The sequence below is a fragment of the Elephas maximus genome, chromosome 13, assembly GCF_024166365.1.
Source record: "Elephas maximus indicus isolate mEleMax1 chromosome 13, mEleMax1 primary haplotype, whole genome shotgun sequence".
Taxonomy (NCBI): domain Eukaryota; kingdom Metazoa; phylum Chordata; class Mammalia; order Proboscidea; family Elephantidae; genus Elephas; species Elephas maximus.
The window spans coordinates 31,118,302-31,139,980 of NC_064831.1; the positions used below are offsets into that span (position 1 = coordinate 31,118,302).

At 38.5% G+C, this 21,679-nt stretch overlaps 1 protein-coding gene across 8 annotated transcripts in view; it reads left to right on the forward strand.

The window, feature by feature from the left end:
* FBXW7 (F-box and WD repeat domain containing 7) overlaps positions 1–21,679 on the forward strand; it is a 276,174-nt gene that overhangs the window by 11,550 nt on the left and 242,945 nt on the right. The window contains exon 1 of one of the 8 annotated variants that reach the window (XM_049852729.1): positions 4,581–5,283. The exons of the other annotated variants lie outside the window; for them this stretch is intronic. The gene's annotated coding sequence lies outside the window, so the exon portion shown is untranslated. Of the gene's footprint in view, positions 1–4,580; positions 5,284–21,679 lie in introns of those variants that run through there. 8 annotated transcript variants of the gene reach the window in all.

The window sequence follows — 21,679 nt, forward strand, 5'->3', positions numbered from 1 at the left end:
TTTATTCTATCCGCTCTGTGTCTTTTTTTTCTCACTGTTTAAAATTGAACCCTTGCCATTCTCTAGCATAGAGTTTCCAAGGATCGCCTGGCGGATTCGAACTGCCAACCTTTTGGTTAGCAGCCGTAGCACTTAACCACTACGCCACCAGGGTTTCCGCTAGCTGGTTCACAGCCTCTTAATTGATTTCGTTGCTTCTGTCCATTCCTACGTTCTCACCTAAATTGACTTTTTTGCTTAAGGTGGAGCTTTTTAGTCCAGATCCAATCCGCCTTTCAAGCCTCCCCCTATCCTCTCAATTCTTGGGGAGAATTAAGCCTTAATGCAAGAATTGGAATGAACTAACTTCTCTCCTGTGCATAGGATTAGTTGTGTGCCATCTTGGAGAATTGGGAATATAGTCAGTCACATCATTTTCTGCATTTTGTGGTCAGATGCCTTCTTTCACTTGTATCTAAATATTTGCTGTGTATCCACGTATATACAGTATGATATATATGTGTGTGTGTGTATATGTACACGCACGTATGTATTTGTTTTTTGACATCTTGTTCTGCTTGGAATATTCTTTTCCTTTCATCTGGGAAACATTTATCTCTGAAAGACCCTATTTAAGTATCTCTAGGAAGCCTGTCCTGATTAATGGAATTAGAATTAGTTGTTTTTCGCTCTGGTTACTCACATCTGTGTAGCTCTTTTATAGCACTTAACATAGTTTTTTATTTTCCTCTCTACTACTTTATCGGAAATCCTGGTGGCATAGTAGCTAAGAGCTATGGCTACTAACCAAAAGTTCAGCAATTTAAATCCACCTGGCGCTCCCTGGAAACCCTAATGGGGCGGTTCTGCTCTGCCCTTTAGGGTCATTATGAATCGGAATGGACTCAATGGCTATGTTTTTTTTTTTTTAAACTAGTTTGTCAGTTCTTTGAGGATGAGGTCATGTCCTAATTCATCTTTTCAGATAATACCTCCTCGTCTGAGTGCCTAACATTTCCTGCCATATAGTAGGCACATAGTATGGTAACAAGCGAATGGAAGAGGAAAAACAAAAGCAAAAAGTACCTGGAAAACTGTTTTAATAGGAAGACAGACATTATCTGTCTTGCCACCTTTGTTTCCAAGTGCTTAGTGTAGTGCCCTGTTCCATAGGTGTTCAGCAAGTATTTATTGAATAAATTGATACAGTTTTCATTTGAGCTTTTTTCTCTTATATTTCTAGAAATCTGGAAAGCATGCCCTAGAAATAAAAGAGCCTAGTTGTTTTGGGATGTCTGATGCTTTTTTTTTTTTCTTACAATTTTTATTGGGCTTTAAGTGAAAATTTACAAATAAAGTCAGTCTCTCACACAAAAACTTATATACACCTTGCTACATACTCCCAATTACTCTCCCCCCAATGAGACAGTTCGCTCTTTCCCTCCACTCTCTTTTCATGTCCATTTTGCCAGCTTCTAACCCTCTCTACCCTCTCATCTCCCCTCCAGGCAGGAGATGCCAACATAGTCTCCAGTGTAGAAGCTCACTCCTCACCAGCATCCCTGTCCAACCCATTGTCCAGTCCAGTCCATGTCTGAAGAGTTGGTTTCGGGAATGTTTCCCGTCTTGGGCCAACAGAAGGTCTGGGGGCCATGACCACTGGGGTCCTTCCAGTCTGGTCATTTTATGAGAATTTGGGGTCTGCATCCTACTCCTCTCCTGCTCCCTCAGGGGTTCTCTGTTATGTTCCCTGTCAGGGCGGTCATCAGTTGTAGCCGGGCACCATCTAGTTCTTCAGATCTCAGGCTGATGTAGTCTCTGGTTCATGTGGCCCTTTCTGTCTCTTGGGCTCGTAATTACCCTGTGTCCTTGGTGTTCTTCATTCTCCTTTGACCCCGGTGGGTTGAGACCAATTGATGCATCTTAGATGGCTGCTTGCTAGCGTTTAAGACCCCAGACACAACTCTTCAAAGTCGGATGCAGAATATTTTCTTAATAGATTTTATTATGCCAGTTGACTTAGATGTCCCCTGAAATCATGGTCCCCAAATCCCTGCTCCTGCTACACTGGCCTTCGAAGCGTTCAGTTTATTCAGGAAACTTCTTTGCTTTTGGTTTAGTCCAGTTGTGCTGACCTCGCCTGTATTGTGTGTTGTCTTTCCCTTCACCTAAAGTAGTTCTTTTCTACTAACTAATTAGTGAATACCCCTCTCCCACCCTCCCACCCTCCCTCCTCTCATAACCACAAAAGAATGTTTTCTTCTCAGTTTAAACTGTTTCTCAAATTCTTATAATAGTGGTCTTATACAATATTTGTCCTTTTGCAACTGACTAATTTCTCTCAGTGTAATGCCTTCCAGGTTCTTCCATGTTATGAAATGTTTCACAGATTCATGACTGTTCTTTAGCGATGCGTAGTATTTCATTGTGTGAATATACCATAATTTATTTATCCATTCAACCATTGATGGACACCTTGGTTGCTTCCATCTTTTTGCTATTGTAAACAGTGCTGCAGTAAACATGGGTGTGCATATATCTGTTGGTGTAAAGGCTCTTATTTCTGTAGGATATATTCCGAGGAGTGGTATGGTGGATCGTATGGTAGTTCTAGTTCTAGCTTTTTAAGGAAGCGCCAAATCGATTTCCAAAGTGGTTGTACCATTTTACATTCCCACCAGCAGTGTAGAAGTGTTCTAAGTGTCTGATGCTTTTTAACTCGTCCTTTTCCTGGCTCAATAATGAGACTTGTGATTTAACATGTACTTAAAGATGGCTAAGTGTTCAGCTGCTAACCAAAAAGTTGGCAGTTTGAATCCACCAGCTGCTCCTCGGAAACGCTATGGGGCAGTTCTACTCTGTCCTATAGAGTCACTATGAGTTGGAATTGACTTGATGGTGATGGGTTTGGTTTCGATTTTTGGTTTCTGAAAGATACTTTTGGTGATTTCTTTTTAAGCCATAGGCGCTTTCTGTTGTTGAGATTATTGAAAAGATGAATGTGTAGTATCATTCTTACATCATGGAGAAGCCACCATTAGTAAAAGTGTTAAATAAGGCCTCTGGTCTCCTCTGTACATTTGGACCAAACAGAGTGAGTATATATTTACTCTCAAGTATGGATAATGATTGAGTCTGTTGAAGCATGAAAGCAAGAGGGAGCCAGTGGAGGTGAGGAAGTTGCCTTCTGGGTCTCTTTTTCTTTTGATAATGATAGATTTTTACCTCAGCTAAAAGAAAGGGGCGTGGATGAGAATCTAGGTTTGATAATTTGATAAAGTAATACTTTGATAATTGTTGTCATGATCATTACCATTTACTGAATGCTTACCTTATGTCAGGCACTGTGCTGAGGAATTTCACATGCATTATTCACTTTATTCCTCACATGAGTCCCTATCTATGAAATAAGTACTATTAACCCTGTTTTATGGCAGAGGAGACAGGTTCAGAGAAGTTCAGTGGGAGTTTTATAAGAACACATACCAAAACCAAACCTGTTGCCATCGAGTTGATTCCAACTCATAGCACCCTACCTAGGACAGAGTAGAACTGCCCTGTGGGGTTTCTAAGGAGCGGCTGGTAGATTTGAACTTGCTGACCTTTTGGTTAGCCACCAAATGCTTAACCACTGAGCCCCCAGGACCCCATAAGGGCACATAGCTAGGAGTTTGAACTCACAGATTCAAATCCAAATCCAAACTCATCTGACGCCATGGGCTATACTTTCAATCACTATGGCATGCTGCCTTTTATGTTTTGATTGAGGATTTTTGTGTTGACAATAAGAAGTCATCAGTTGTACTGATATAGGGGAAAATGATAGGATTTCATCCTGTACAGATGCTAGAAGCAAGGAAATAAACAGACTGATTGAGAAGCAATCCCCAGGTTTATGTTCTTTTACAAGATGGTTTGAAGTTTAAGCCTAATTTGAACTGATTTGCAATAACCTGCATTTTTGTTTTGTTAATTTAGTCTTGTTCTTGTTATCATATCAGGACAGGTGTCCTGGATACATCTTTAATAGTAGAAGAAGGAAGCTGTCTAGTCTAAATCTATCTGAAAGATTGTGGAGCAAAGTGATTTTTATAAATACATATTTTTTCTGTTGTATAAAATGTCTTTTGTAGTTCCAAGTTAAATCTTTTAAAGGAACTATTTTTGGGGGATGAGCCTCAGAAATAAAGTACTTAGGATTTGAAAACCTATGGTTTGGCATGCTTGGAAAGCATAGCAGAAAATTTGAGAATCAGTAGTTGTTAGTTTCTCAGGTATAAATCATTTAAGTCAGTGGGTATATTTGGAGAGTTTCCTATGTATGATTTCTTAAGTTATTTCTATTGGCCTCCTTGGTGTTTGTCACTGGAAAAAATTTTTTCATTTTTTTCTTCTTTTTCATACTTCATGTAAGCCTATTCTCTACACAGTTTGCTTATTTACAGATGTTTTACATTTAATAAATACAGTGAGAACATGCTTTTGACATCAGTACACTGTTACTTTTGTCATTAAGAGATTTAAAATAGTTTTCATAATGTTGTTACCTTAAAAAGAGCTAATACCATATATTGACCTTTAAAAAATGTTCCATTTAAAATATTTGTAACCATTATTATATGCATTTGAACTTTGTTCCTTCTAGGAATTTTATTTCCATATTTGTAAAATTTTTTCAGAAGTTACATGCAAACAGAACAGAATGCTGAATAGTGTTGTATTAAAGATTTTAAATACTTAAATGGAACTGAATTGTGTCCAGTAAGAATTTGGGGTTTTGAGGGATGGTGTGGTGGGAATCAGATAATCATTACAGGATTTTAGGATTCTAAAGTTTTAGGCTTGCTGGTATCCTCTGATGTTACCTACCACAGGTTGCCTTTCTTAGAAGTGAATATGGCACCACTATAAAAATAGTATCGGTATCTAACATTTGAGTGCTTAATATATCGTGCCAGACATTGTTTTGCGTACATCGTATATATTAATTCATCCCATCCACACGACAGCCCTGTGAGGTGAGTATTGTTAATGCCTCTACTTTAGAGATGAAAGAAAAATTTTTATTGTGTTTTAGGTGAAAATTTGCAATGCAAATTAGTTTCTCACTCAAAAATTCATACACAAATTGTTTTGTGACATTGATTGCAATCCTGTCAGTGTGTCAGCACTCTCCACCTTGCCCTTTCCCCCCCAGATTCCCCGCGTCCATTCGTCCAGATTTCCCGTCCCTTCCTGCCTTCTCGTCTTTGCCTTTGGGCTGGTGTTGCCCGTTAGGTCTCCTATACTTGATTGAACTGAGAGGTACGTTCCTTATGTGTGTTATTGTTTGTTTTATAGGCCTGTCTAATCTTAGGCTGAAAGGTGAACTTCGGGAGTGACTTCAGCTCTGAGTTAGCAGGGTGTCCAGGGGCCATAGTCTCGGGGGTTCCTGTGGTCTCTGTCAGACCGTAAGTCTGTGTTTTTTTGTTTTTTTGTTTTTTTTTGGTGAATTTGGATTTTGTTACATATTTCTCCTGCTCTGTCTGGAACCCTCTGATGTAATCCCTGGGTCAGAGCCATCGGTGGTAGCCAGGCACCATCTATTTCTTCTGGGCTCTAGCTGGTGGAGGCTGTGGTTCGAGTGATTCATTCCTTCTTTGGACTGATATTTTCCTTGTGTCTTTGATTTTTTGCATTCTCCTTTGCTCCGAACATGACGGGACCAATAGATGTATTTTAGATGGCTGCTCGCAAGCTTTTAAGTCCCAGATGCTACTCATCAAAGTAGGATGTAGAACGTTTTCTTTATGAACTATGTTATGCCAGTTGACCTAGATGTCCCCCGAGACCATAGTCCCCAGCCTTCAGCCCCAGCAACTTGGTCCCTCAAGGTATTTTATGTGTCTAGGAAGCATCTATGGCTCTGCCTTGGTCAAGTGTGCGGTCTTTCCCTATATTGTATGTTGTCTTTCCTTTCACCAAAGTTAACAGTTGTCTACTATGTAGTTACAGATGAAAATTTGGCACAGAGAAGTTAAAACATGCTGAAGGCACTACTTTTAGTTAGTAGTGGAGCTGGGCATGAATCCAGGCAGTCTGGCTCCAGAGCTAGGGACCTTAATCACTATTCTATGCTATCTATATCATCTCTAAATTTATATTTTAGTTATTATTTATAGAATAGTGCCTGGCACACAGTAAGAGCTATAGAAGTGCTGGCTATTTTCAGTGGTATTTAATTATACTGTATAAGGTTGGCAGAACATGCATTAATTTTCCTTTTTTTTTTTACTGTTAACTAGATTTCAGACTTTGTGGTTCTAGTATTCCTTTTTTTAATAACCGAGGAGGCTGAGGTTCTTAGAGGCTAGATGATTGCCCCAAATCATGTAGTCAGATAGATCTCAAAATTAGCTTCTCACAACATAACCCTTAGGAATAGATAAGGACAGATGTGTGTGTGTGTATATTGTCATTGCTTTAGAAAGGCAGAAACAAGTGTGCTAAGTTGATAGTGTTTTTTGTGTGCCCAGCTGGTGGAGGAAATACATTTGTAGAAGTTATAAAGTTTTCTTGCTTGTAAAGTTTTGAAAGTAGTGTTGTCTTCTCATGCTGACTTGTGAAATTGAATTGTATCGTTTATAATAATGTAAAGTATTAGAAACTGTTCATGGTAAGGCGGAGGTTAACAGCCTTTAAGAAAAGTAATATAAACCATATTTTCTGAAATCTAAGAAGCCATCTGTATTAGTTTTCTATTGCTGCATAACAAATTACCACAAATTGAATGACTTAACACAACAAACTTCTCACAGTTTTCGTTGGTCAGGAGTCTGGGTATGGTTTAATCTGGGTCTTCTGCTCAGGGTCTCATCAGGCTGAAGGCAAGGTGTCGGTCAAGGCTGCCAGGTTATCTGAGGCTTCGGGCCCTCTTCCAAGCCCATTGGTTGCTGGCAGAATTCAGGGACCACTCTTGGCTCCTAGAGACCTCCTTCCCATCCTTGACATGTGGCCCTCTCCAGTGGACATTCACAGCATTAGATTATGTGCCGTTTCAAGGACGGTAGGAGAACCTCCCTTCATTATCTCTGACTTTTTTGAATGGCTCGTTTATTTAGGTCAGGCTTACCCACAATAACAACAACAACAAAAAAAACCCCAAACCCAGTTCTGTTGAGTCGATTCTGGCTCATAGTGACCCCACCGGACAGGGTAGAACTGCTCCATAGAGTTTCCAAGGAGCGCCTGGCGGATTTGAACTGCTGATCCTTTGGTTAGCAGTCGTAGCACTTAATCACTACACCACCAGGGTTTCTGCAACAATACACTCCCTAATTTAAAGCCAACTGATTAGGAACTTTAATTACATCTGTAAAATCCCTTCACAGTGGCACCAAACTAGTTTAGTGCATACACCAAGGGGTTTGGACTCTTGGGGGCCACCTTGGAATTCTGTCTACCACATCATCAGTTATAAAACACATTATTTTATGCATCCCTAAGGAAGAACAAGCTGGATTAAAATATGATACGATGCATTCTTAGTACTTGGATGTTGCCTTGCCCCCCAAAATAAATAAAAAAATAGACTTGCGGTTGTTCCTCAACCACAGATGTTTGCTGCTTCCCTAATATCGCGTTTGTTTCCCACTGCTCTGTTTCTGTCCCTCTTTGCAAACTTGCTTTTTTGTTTCAATGCTGAATCATGATGTAGTCTTAAAGGACATTTAAAATTGAGAATTAAATTTAACTTGTGTGTACCAGCAGTGCATGTTGGTGGTATTAGGAGCTGTCACATATGTTTTGACTCATAGCGACCCCATATGATAGAGTAGGATGTCCCCGTAGGGTTTCCTACACTGTAATCTTTATGGGAGCAGACCACCAGATCTTTACCCCACAGAGTGGCTGGGCGGGTTTGAACTGCCAACCTTTCACTTAGCAGCTGAGCATTTAACAGTCGTACCACCAGGGCTTCTTAAAAATTATGATGATATAAACTCCTGTGACCAAATTTGCTCATGCACAGGGAATGGCAGCTACACTGTGCCTGCCACAGGGCTGACAGCCATTGTCAAGCATTAGTTTTTTTTCTTTCCCAGTGTATTTTCAGTCAGCTTCATTGATGTTGTTGTTAGGTGCCATCGAGTTGGTTCTGATTTGTAGTGACCCTGTGTACAACAGAACAAAGCACTGTCCCGCGCCATCCTCATAATCATTGTTATACTTGAGCCCATTGTTGCAGCCACTGTGTCAATCTATCTCCTTGAAGGTCTTCCACTTTTTTAGCTGACCCTGTACTTTACCAAGCATGAGGTCCTTTTTCAGGGACTGGTGCCTCCTGATTACATCTCCAAAGTATGTGAGATGAAGTCTCGCCATCCTTGCTTCTAAGGAGCATTCTGGCTGTACTTCTTCCGAGACAGATTTGTTCTTTCATTTGGCAGTCCATGGTGTATTCGATACTCTTGGCCAACACCATAATTCAAAGGCATCAATTCTCCTCTGGTCTTCCTTATTCATTGTTGAGCTTTCACATGTATATGAGGTGATTGAGACTCTGGCTTGGGTCAGGCACACCTTAGTCCTTAAAGTGACATCTTTGCTTTTCAACACTTTAAAGAGGTCTTTTTTTGAAATTTGACCAATGCAGTGTGTATTTTGATTTCTTGACTGCTCCTTCCATGGGCGTTGCTTGTGGATCCAAGTAAAATAAAATCCTTGACAACTTCAGTGTTTTCTCTGTTCATGATGATGTTGCTTATTGGTTCAGTTGTGAGGATTTTTGTTTTCTTTATGTTAAGATGTAATTCACAGTGAAGGCTGTAGTTTTTGATCTTTCATCAGTAAGTGCTTCAAGTCCTTTTCTTTTTTCTTCTCAGCAAGTAGGGTTGTGTCATTTGCATAACACAGGTTGTTAATGAATCTTCCTCCAATCCTAATGCCCCTTTCTTCTTCATATAATCCAGCTTCTTGGATTATTTTCTCAGCATACAGATTGAATAAGTATGGTGAAAGGATACAACCCTGGTGTGCACCTTTCTAGACTTTAAACCACACAGTATCACCTTGTTCTATTCAAAGGACTGCCTCTTGGTCTCTGTACTGGTTCTTCAAGAGCACAATTAATTGTTACAGTGTTATCCATAACTTGTTGTGACCCTCACAGTTGATGCCTTTGCATAGTCAATAAAACACTAAACATCTTTCTGGTATTCTCTGCTTTCAACCAAGATCCATCTGACATCAGCAGTAATGCCCCTTGGTCCATGCCCTCTCGTGAATCCGGCTTGAATTTCTGGCAGTTGGCTGTCGATACTGCTGCAACTGCTTTTGAGTGACCTTCAACAAAATTTTACTTGTGTGTGATATTAATGATATTGTTCTGTAATTTCTGCATTCCGTTGGATCATCTTTGTTTGGAATGGGCACAAATACGGATCTCTTCCAGTCAGTTGGCCAGGTAGTTGTCTTCTAAATTTCTTGGCATAGATGAGTGAGCACCTCCAGTGCTGCATCTGTTTGTCGAAACACCTCAGTTGATATTCCATCAATTCCTGGAGCCTTGTTTTATACTGGAAGCCATGGTGGCATAAGGGTTAAGAGCTACGGCTGCTGACCGAAAGTTCAGCAGTTCGAATCCACCAGGTGCTCCTTGGAAACTATGGGGCCAGTTCTACTTTTTCCTATAGGGTCGCTGTAAGTCGAATCATCTTGACAATAATTGATTTGTTTTTGTTTTTTTTGTTTTACACCAGTGCCTTCAGTGCAACTTGGATTTCTTCCTTCAGTACCATTGGTTCTTGATTGTATGCTGCCTCCTGAAACCCTTGAATGTCGACCAGTTCTTTTTGGTACAGTGACTTTGTGTATTACTTCCATCTTCTTTTGATGCTTCCTGCGTTGTTTAATATTTTCCTGGTGGAATTCTTCAGAATTGCAGTTTGAGGCTTGAATTTTTCAGTTAACTTTAGTAAACTGTCTATTTACAGTGTACGATTCAATGAGTTTTGACAATTACATTGTTGTTGTTGTTGTAGTTAGGTGCCATTGTCGGTTCCAACTCAGTGACCGTATAGGACAGAGTAGAACTGCCGCATAGGGTTTCCAAGGAATAGCTGGTGGATTCAAACTCCAAGCTTTTGTTTGATTAACAGCTGAAAACTTAACTGCACTACCTTACATAAACCCAGTGCCCTGGAGTTGATTCCGACTCATAGCGACCCTGTAGGTTGGAGTAGAACTGCCCCATAGAGTTTCCAAGGAGCGCCTGGCGGATTCGAACTGCTGACCCTTTGGTTAGCAGCCGTAGCACTTAACCACTGCGCCTTACATATTGGTGGTGAAATCACCACTGCAATAAAAATGTTGCCATCTTCTTTAAAAGATTCCTCCTGACTTTTCTGTCAGCCCCTCTCTCCACCCTCAGCTCCAGGCAATCACTGATCTGTTTTTTTCTTTTTTTTGGTTACTATAGATATATTTGTATTTTCTAGTATTTTAAACAGAGAAAAGAAGAAGAGATAGTCCATTCTTAATTTTTGTTTTTTCCTTAGATTCCCTCATTTTTGTAGAAATATTAGTTTCTTGATTAGGTCTTTACTTTATTTCTTCAATGTGGGGATAAAATGATTTTCCTTGAAGCCTTCTGTATACAGTTCTGGAATGTCCTTGATCTCTAGTAGAATTTTTTCAGGGACCTGGGCTGTGTTTGGCCCTCAAAGTTGACACTCCTAAGTCCTATGAGCTTGCATAGCTTCCTCATCTCCTTTCTACTTACTGCCTTTGTAGATCCATAAACAGAAGTAATTTTCAGCTAGAAATTCCAAGCTCCTAAAAAATTTCCCAGTGTTACTGAGGTTTTTAATTTCTCATGTAAGGTTACCATACTCCCTTAGAGAATCTTAAAATATATTCATCTCAATTTGTCTATACTTAGGAATTCATAGTGGACTGTGAATTTTATGGAACATGAATGGTTTCCCTCCTGATCACTTCTGTAGTTACTGTTGTTCCATGACTCCTTGACGAATGTGGTGTTTTCCAGTGCAGGAAATGTTGAGAAGATTCTTACTTCCTGGAACATAGGAAAAAGAGAACAGAGGGAGGGCTCGAGTCAAGTACCCAGAAAGCTTACGTAACTGCCATCGAAAACAGCACTGTCCAGTAGAAATAGAATGCAAGACAGATGCGTCAATTTAAATTTTCTAGTAGTGACATTAAAAAGATTAAAAAGCAAGTAACATTAATTTTAATATTTTTTATTGCACACAGTATACCAAAAATATTGTCATTTCAACATGTCATCAATAAGAAAATTTATTAGTGAGATATTTTAAATTCTTATTTTACTAAACTTTTGTAATCTGGTGTGTAGTTCACATTCACAGCACCTCTCAGTTTGTCCTCACCACATTCAAGTGCTCACTAGCTAGTGGCTTCCATATTGGGTGCTGCAGATATAGTTTAGGAACTACCTTTTTTTCTATTACAGACAATAGTATGTGGACTCCACAAGAAATCTTTACAGTTGGCTCTAACAACTTTTTGACTCTGTCATAGGTTAGAGTTTTTGTGTTTCCAGAATGGTTTCTATGGTTGAGATACAAAGTTTTTTATTTGTATAGAGATAAACATATTTTTATACATTTTCCTCATTGTGCAAGTAATGTCATTGTTGAAAAGTTGGGAAAATCTGGGTAAGAGACTGCAGATTACCCTGGCTTCCTCAATCCAGAGATAACCAGTTTTAAACTTCTGTTGAATGTCAACTTTTTAAATGTTTCATTTGCAAAGAGAAAATAGATTTCATTATCCTAATTCCTTCCTTTTCTTCCTCTTTATATTCAGATATTTATTAAATATCATTGACGATACTTTTGCTCCTTACTTAAATTTATTCATTCTGTTTCTGAGTCTACATCCTACTACAGGGTCTCTGAGTAGCATAAAAATGGAGCCTAAAAATCTGGTTGGTGCCCTCTGGATTGGGATTAACAATAGAAACCCTGATGGCATTTACGAGCTCATTGCTAAACCAGTATAATTGCTTCCTATTTTCCTGCCTTTTGCACATGCCCCAGCTTTTGTTTGCTTGTTTTAAGATATAATTCATATACCATAAAATTCACCCTTTTAAAGTGTACCATTCGATGGGTTTTGTTATATTCACAGAGTTGTGCAGCTATCACCACTATCTAATATTAGGATTCTGGACATCTCGTATAAATGGAACCATACAATAAATTGCCTTTTGGCTTCTTTGAGCCCTGGTTGTGCAGTGGTTAAGAGCTATGGCTGCTAACCGTAAGGTTGGCAGTTCAGATCTACCAGCCGCTCCTTGGAAACCCTGTGGGGCAGTTCTGCTCTGTCCTATAGGGTCACTATAAGTGGGCATTGACTTGACTGAACGCGTTTTTTTTTTTTTTTCTTTCATTTAGCATACTGTTTTCAAGGTTCATCCTCCATGTTGTAGTGTGTATCAGTATTTTTTTTTTTTTCCTGGCTGGATAGTATTCTGTTGTATGGATATACCACATTTTATTTATCCATTAATCAGTTGATGGATATTTAGGTTGTTTCCACTTTTTGGCTATTATGAAAATCCTCTAGCTTTTGAGATCACATTCATTTTCCAAGAATATTACTTCTTCATTTCATCCCTCATTCTTAAAACTGTCGTGGTTCCTTATTGCCTTACAACACAATACAGCATACTTAGCTTGTATTCAGAATCTTATATAGCATGGCCTCAAGCTACTTTCCTTTTCGCTCTTTTTTTCCATTGCACTGTTCATTACTCTTTAAAACATGTGCTACATATGAATTACAGATTTTGAAGACCGTATAGATAAATTTGCAAATTTAAATTCATTTTTAAATGACCTAAATTAAAAAAAAAAAAATGAAACTCTACATCAATAAATGGAAGAAATATACATATATAGTCTGGAGAATTTGAGAAGGGCAAGTCTTAGAACAAAGTAAAGAAGAAATATGATAGTAAAACAAAGAAAAATTTCTGTATTCAGTGTCAAACAGATGATGTCAAAGAGAGAAATATTTATGTTAATGACCTGTGAGAAAGGATCTCTGAATTAGTCTTTGATACATGGTATCACTCAGATCACTCATTTTCTAGTTAACAGTGTCAGTTTATCAGTAGTTTGTTTTTTCTAAGCCTTCAGTTTTCCTCCCCTTTTTTTTAATCCAGATGGAGGCAATCTTTTTCTCCTTTTGACACATCACTTTTATTTTTAAGAAACCCTGGTGGCATAATGGTTAAACGCTCGGCTGCTAACCAAAAGGTTGACATTTTGAACCCACCCCGGGGCTTTGCAGGAGAAAGACCTGGCAGTCTGCTTCTACAAAGGCTATAGCCTAGAAAACCTTCTGGAGTGGTTCTGCTCTGACACATGGGGTTGCTATGAGTCGAAAATTGACTCGATAGCTTCTAAAAAACAGCAACAGTTTTTGAGAATGGCTTCGTCGTTGTTAGGTGCTGCTGAGTTGATTCCGACTCATGGTTTTCAAGGCAGTGACCTTTCGGATGCAGATGCCCAGGTGTTGCTTCTGAGATGCCTGTGGGGGTTCGAACTGCCAACCTTCCAGCTAATAGTCAAGCGCTTAATCGTTTGTGCCACCCACGGCCTTTTAGAAAAAGAGATAAGGGAATATAAATGAGAAAAGGTAACCTGGAATTTTTTGGGCTTTGTTTATAGATGGAAAAAATGGAGGATCAGAAATTTTAAGTAATTTAAAATTTAAATAAATTTTACCACCAATAAAATGGAGGTAAGGATGCGAATGCTGATTTTATTCAATAAGCTTTTTGTTATACCCATATTGCATTTGATGAGCAAAAGAGGAATGAAGTCATGTCAGCCTCTTCAAGGGAAAAATAATATAATCCCAAATTTGTTTTCTGGATCACTTCGTTAAGAAGCTTTGCCTTCTGAAGCCTCTTACAGTGGTTTTAATTTTCAAAACTAATTTCGTTATTAAAAGGTATCATGAAGTGACAGTAAATAAAACACTCTAGAATGGATTTAAAATAAGTATTTAGAGAAAGAGATCCAAATGTATATAAGTATTTGATATATATCAAAGACAGGTTTTCAGACTGGTGGGGAAAAGATGGATGATTTGGTAATTCATGTTGTGGGAACTATCTAATCACCTCTAAAGCAACTATTCCTTGATTTACTCTTTACATAAAATATAATTTAAAATTAAAAACAAAAGATCCTATAAGGTTCTTTTTTTTTTTGGTTTGTTTGTTAATATTGTGTTTTAGGTAAAAGTTGTTTATACAGGTTATTAGATCTCCCATTCAACAGTTCATACACAAACTGTTCCATGACATTAGTTACAGTCCTGTAATATGTCAGCACTCTCACCGTTCCATCCATTCAGCTTCCCTGCCCCTCCTTGCCTTCTCACCTGTGCTTTTGGGTAAACGTGGACCTTTTGGTCTCCTATAGTTGATTGTTTAAAGGAGCACATTCCTCATGGGTGTTGTTTATTTTATAGGCCAGTCTATTATTTGGCTGAAAGGTAACCTCTGGGAGTGGCTTCAGTTCCAGGTTAAAAGGGTATCTCAAGGATTCCTCTAGTCTCTTATCAGTCCAGTAGGTCTGGTCTTTTTTATGAATTCGAGTTTTCTACATTTTTCTCCCATTCTAACCAGAACCTTCTATTGTGTTCCTGGTTCTGTAGTGGTAGCCGGGCACTATCTAGTTCTTCTGGTCTTAGGCTAGAAGAGGCTGTATTTCATGTGGACCATTAGTCCTGTGGACTAATTTCTTCCCTGGGTCTTTGGTTTTCTTCACTCTCCATTGGTCATATAGGAAGAGACCAATAGCTTGTGTCTTAGATGGCTGCTTGGGAGCTTCTAAGACCTGAGGTTCTACTCATCAAACTAAGATGTGGAACATTATCTTTATGAATGAAGTTATTCCAGTTGACCTGGTTGTCCCATAAGACTATGGTCCTGAGAAAGGTTAATTCTTTTATTAAATAGACTGAACTCAATAAAAGCTTTACTTTTTTCCAATAATGGTCTTTAAACACTTAAATTTTTTTGTCCCATAACATCATCTTGGGTCAATCGCATAACTTTCTTAATACTTTTTAGTTATGAAAAGTCAAGTTCTGCCCTAGCCCCATATTAGACTTGACCTGTGGTCGGAAAGTCTTGTTTCACACCCCCCCCCCCCTTTTTTGACTTGCTAGTAAAACAGTATGAGTTGGAGTCAACTCGATGGCAACAGGTTTGGTTTGGTTTTGGTTTATTAAAACAATGAGAGAGGTAAAAAATGCATTATTTTGTAAACTTGAAAAAGTTTCATAATACCCAGGATAGAATGTGTGGAGAAAAGTTACCCTCATATATTGTTGGGAGCGTGTACTGATGCAGCCTTTTTGGAGAGCAATCTGGTAATTTCTATTAGAATAAAGTGCATATGCCCTTTGAATGAGTATACTTCCAGGAATTTAGTGCTACAGATATACTCACACAATACTTGAAAAGTGAGTCCTTTAGGGATGAAAATTTTTGGTTGGTTCTGAGTGAAATTCAGCAGTAAAATGATTCCCGTTTCATAACTTTGTGTTTCTTTAACACTAATTCTAACTCTTCCAGCAAAATGGTGAAATATAATTTAACTACTGGACGTTTAGGCTGTTCTTAGTATTTTGTCGGTATAAAAAAATATTGCAGTGACCATCTTTGTGTATATCCTACCCTTTTGCGAAGGTTGAGAATGTTTCTTTAACGTCTGTATTTAAAACAAAGTCTCCTGCTCCCCCTTCCCCTTTTTTCCCTTTCGTCATACTTTAGAGACCACAGGAAGGAGTATAGGAGATCTCAGTTGAAATCACAGTTCAATTGCCTGAGTGTGTGGCTTATAACAAGCCCTCCCTGGACTGGAGATTCTGCAGATCTGGGCTGCTTAGGCTGATGTTTCACAGCAGGAACAAATGAGTCCTTTTGACATGTCTTCCTTACTTTCTAATACCACAAGATGTTCTAGCTCATCTTGTACTTCCCCTGCCCCAGTCCTGCAACCAGCCATTTGGCCAAAGAACCTTAGTTCTTTTTATTGAAGATTGGAATCCTTTCTTGTGTTTTATAATACTCATATCTCACCATCCTTTAAAAACCTTTCTTTTATAAAATCACTTTGGATGATCTGGACATATAGCCCTGCTGTAGAGAAATTACTTTAAATCCAGTATTTTTTTCCCCTGAACTCTCTGTTTAATTCCCAGCAGACCCATTTTGTACCAATTAACCCTGGATGATTTCTTTACAAGTTACATTGTGCCATATATGTTATTTCATGGGAACACAATTGAAATAATTTCTTTGTTTTGTCTAATATTTGATAATAACTATTTAAAAACCTTCCCAAGAGCTTTCTTCCAATGCTATATAGTATAAAAAAAAAAATTTTTTTTTTTTTAGTATAGAAGTGTTTATATTCCTCGTTTATTTAGTGTTGTAGTCTGATAATTTTTTTTCCTTAAGAAACGTCCTGACTCTTTGCGTTAGGTACTCTGCGTTCACTCCCATGTGGAAGGTGGGTTGGCCATCTATTAAAAACATTTCCAAGACCCTATTATTTTCTCCTTTGAATTTTTTTTTTTTTTATATCATGTGTTTTCATTAATGGAAGTATGCTGAGTCATGGAGTGTGTTTAAATTTTTGGTTTGTAATAATGCATTTTGAGAACTCTTATCTGGGAATCCATAGTTCCCAAAGAACTTACTGGATGCACTACCTCACATTTAAGGCTCATTCCCCAGCTATTTGGCTTCATAGAATTTTTTTTTTTTTCCAACACAGGGCCCTACTGGAGGGCAGCAAATACTTTTAGTGGGAAAAGTAGGGTCCCAAAAAACCCAAAAGGTGGAAAAAGTGGGTGGGATAACGTATGTCCCAATGGTCATGAAAAGGGTTATGGTTAAGTTTTGATGAGGCTGCACAGTATAATAATAGGTTTCAATCTTTTCTAAGCTGTGTGTTTGCTCTTAATGTACAGTATACCGTAGGTCCCTGTCACAGACTGTAACTTCAATCTTCAGTCTCTGGAGGGTTGGAAAAAAGGAAAAATGTGGAGCATTATTTGAAAGACATAGAAACTATCAGTTCTTGGATATTTGAGCTTTTGACTAATCAAGGCATTAGAACCCCATGAACTTAGATTACTTAGATTATTGTTTTGGCCCAACAGAATCCATTTATACTGCCTGTTAATTTATCTTGATGTTATTTTGAATATATCTGTAAATTGTCTTTACCAGTGGTTCTCAAAGTGTGGTTCCCTACCTCTAGTAGCATTAGCTTTACTTTGGAACTGGTGAGAAATGCAAACTTCTCAGGACCCATCCAGACAAAGCAGTCTGTTTTAACAAGTCCTCCAGGTGATTCTGATGCATGTGAAAGTTTATGAAGCATTGCTACATGCATTTCCTATAAAATGCTTCGGATTGTTTGGAGATAGGGAATAGGAGTGCTCAGTTACTTTACCTGTTTTACCTAGTGGTATTGAGATATTTTAAAGAAACATATTGTAAAATAAAGTAATAAAATTTTACTAATTTTTATAGCATGCTGATTGACACACAGTAGTTTATTTAGTGTTAGTTGATTCTGAATTTGGAAAAAGTTGACATATTAGGCTATTTGTCAAATAATTCCTGGTAGATTTGCTTTATCTGTATTTAGTTGTTGCTTAAGAAATGAGCTTTTTTGAAAGATACCATGGATTGTTGTGATTCAACTCAGAAAATATCCTATCAAGTATCGTATCTTTGTATTTTGGGACATTTTTAATAAAAAAATTATTGTGGTAAAATCTGTTAACAAAATTTGCCCTTTTAACTTTTAAAAAAAATTTATTGCACTTTAAGTGAAAGTTTCCAAGTCAAGTCAGTCTCTCCTACAAAAATTTTTGTACACCTTGCTGTACTCCTAGTTGCTCTCTCTCTGATGAGACAGCACAGTCCTTCTCTCCACTCTCTAATTTCATGTCCATTCGGCCGCTTCTGACCCCTTCTGCCCTCTCATCTCCTCTCCAGACAGGAGCTGCCCACATAGTCTCATGTGTCTACTTGATCCAAGAAGCTCATGCCTCACCAGTATTATTTTCTATCCCATCGTCCAGTCCAATCCCTGTCTGAACAGTTGGCTTTGGGAATGGTTCCTGCCTTGGGCTAACAGAAGGCCTGGGGGCCATGACCACTGGAGTCCTTCTAGTCTCAGTAAGACCATTAAGTCTGGTCTTTTTATGAGAATTTGAGGTCTGCATCCCCCTGCTCTCCTGCTCCCTCAGGGGTTGGTTCCCTGTTGTGTTCCCTGTCAGGGCAGTCATTGTTTGTAGCCGGGCACCATCTAGTTCTTCTGGTCTCAGGCTGATGTAGTCTCTGGTTTACATGGCCCTTTCTGTCTCTTGGGCTTATAATTACCTTGTGTCTTTGGTGTTCTTCATTCTCCTTTGCTCCTTTTTTTTTTCCCTTTGGTGTTCTTCATTCTCCTTTGCTGATGCATCTTAGATGGCCACTTGCTAGTGTTTAAGACCCTAGATGCCACTTTCCAAAGTGGGATGCAGAATGCATTTTAGCCATTTTTAAGCGTACGTTTCAGTGACATTAATTACATTCATAATGTTGTGCAACCATCACCACAGTCTATTTCCAAAACTTTTATCACCCCAAGCAGAAACCCTGTATGGGCATTTTAAGGTCTTATTTAACATGGTGTTTTAAATAAATTTCCCATGCTGATCTACTTAAGGAGCCTTGGTGGCGCAGTGGTTAAAAATTAGGCTGCTAACCAGAAGGTCAGCAGTTCAGATCACCAGCCGCTCCTTGGAAACCCTATGGAGCAGTTCTGCTCTGTCCTATAGGGTCACTACGAGTTGGAATTGACTCAGTGGAATGGTTTTGTTTTTTGTTTTGGTTCTACTTAAAAAAAAAAAGTGAAAACGAAAACAACGTATTGAGGCACTTTAAGTGTTATTTTGTCCTTTTTACTTTTTCTTCTTAAACTAAGATGTGTAACTTTAAACATTTAAAATATTTGATTCAGCTAAATTTGAAAGAAATTTAAAATCTCTTCGGAACGTAGGATATGCACAAAACTCATATCTTTTCTTCTGCAGCTTATAGTTAAATGCAGTAACTTTATAATTTTGCTTTGTTTTTTTTTTTGGCCGAGTCCAACATCGTTATGTCATTAGGAAGTAACTATCAGATATGATGCCTTTGAATTATGGTGTTGGCGAAGAATATTGAATATACCATGGACTGCCAGAAGAATGAACAAGTCTGTCTTGGAATAAGTACAGCCAGAATGCCTATTAGAAGCAAAGATAGCAAGACTTCGTCTCACATACTTTGGACATATTGTCAGGAAGGACCAGTCCCTGGGGAAGGACATTGTGCTTGGTAAAGTAGAGGGTCAGCGAAAAAAGAGGAAGACCCTGGGTTGCTGTTAGTCAGAACTGACTTGATGGCATCTAACAACAACAGCAGCATCTATTAGGGGATGCTTATCCCTGTTGCTGCTAAACTGGAATGTTTAGCCATTATAGTATCACTTTTTTGTTTTTGTATAACGTGCACATTTGTTCTTTATAAGCACCTGATTTTGTTACTCTGCTTATCTTTATGTAATGTGTTCCTGTTGTACTCTGGCAGGTAGTTTCCTAGAGAAATGTTCTTTCCTGTTTTAGTTTTTATAAAAGACTGTTTAAGCTACTAAGGAGCCTTGCTGATGCAACAGTTAAGAGCTCAGCTGCTAACCAGAAGGTTGGCAGTTTGAACCCACCCAGTGGATCTGAGGGAGAAAGACCTGGTGATCTGCTTCTGTAAAGATTACAACCTAGGAAACCTGATGGGGCAGTTCTGCTCTGTCACATGGGGTTTCTATGAATTGAAAATTGACTAGGCAATACCCAATAGCAACACTTATGCTATTGTAACACTGAAGTTTGCTTCCTTCTGTATTTTTTTACTCTTCAGTCTACAAATGCTGCAAAACACAATGTTATCACCAAATCCTCCTTGAGCAGATGCTTATTTAAATTTTGATGCTGAAGCTGGTTCTGTGTGTATTGTGCATATAGCATGATGGGCTATAAAAATGTGAAAGCTTCATTCCAGAGTAATTTTTTAGTAGTTGATAGTGATGTTCTAAAGAATATACTCTTTATTTTAATTTTTACTGTGGTAAAATATATTACACCCTTTCTCACTTATCGACATGGTTAGTTTCCAAAGACAAGGTCATTATGTAAACTTGGTGTTATGCAAAAATGGAGGATTGCCACATCAGATCACAAAATGAAGGATGACTACATCATTACATAACTGCCAGATTTTCATCACTACATAACTGCTAAATCACTGAAAATCATGGCCCAGCCAGTGGTTCATGACCTTAACCATCAAAGCCAGCATTACTCTTACCTTGGCATTCGTTACTGCCAGACATACATTGCTAATGAGCGAAATAGTCAGGTGATAGATTTTTTACTGTTGTAAATGGAAAACATGAGATAACTGTACAGTTGATAGGAACCCCTGGTGTAGTGGTTAAGAGCTGTGGCTGCTAACCAAAAGGTCAGTAGTTTGACTCTACCAGGCAATCCTTGGAAACTCTATGGGACAGTTCTGCTCCGTCCTATAGGGTTGCTATGAATTGGAATTGACAGCAATGGTTTTTTTTTTTTTTTTTTTTAAGTGAGGAGAAGGTATGTAACAAAACATTTGCCATTGCAATGATTAGGAGTATATTCTTCTTGCAAGAATTTAATTTTGTTCATCTTTAGAGTTTATTTTGTTTAGAAGAGTCCTGCTTGATAGAAATATAATTTGTGCTATATATGTAATTAAAAAATTTTTAGTAGCCTCATTTAAAAAGTAAAAGGAAACAGGTAAAAATAATTTTTAATAATATGGCATGTTGTTAGTTGCTGTCAGGTTGGTTTCAATTCATAGCAACCCCAGGTATTCAGAGTAGAACTCCCTAGGGTTTTCAGCTCTTTGGAAACGGAGCACCGGGCCTGCCTTATGAGGCATCTTGGAGTGGGTTTGAACCACCAACCTTTCTGTTAATGGTCTGGTGCTTAACCATTTGCGCCACCCAGGGACTCTAATAATGCGGCTTACTTAATCTAATATATGCAAAATACTACTTTATCATTTAACACATATAAAAATTTAGGTAATATATGTGTGTGTGTGTGTGTGTGTGTGTATATATATATGAAGAAAAAAACCGAAACTCATTGCCGCGGAGTAGGTTCAACAGAATAAAACACTCCCTGGTCTTGCACCATCCTCATAATTGTTGCTATGTTTGAGCTCATTTTTAGAGCCACTGTGTCAATCCATCTTGTTGAGGGTCTTCCTTTTGCTGAGCCTTAACTTTACCAGGAGTCCTGGTGGCACAGTGATTAAGAGCTACGGCTGCCTCCCAAAAGATTGACAGTCAAAGCCATCAGCCATTCCTTGGAAACCATATGGGACATTTCTACTCTGTCCTTTAGGGTCGCTATGAGTCAGAATCAGCTCAGTGGTGGTGGGTTTGGTTTGGTTTTCTACTTAATCAGGCATCATGTCCTTCTCCAGGGACTGATCCCTCTTGATAACATGTCCAAAGTATGTGCGATGAAGTCTTGCCATCCTCGCTTCCAAGGAGCCTCCTGG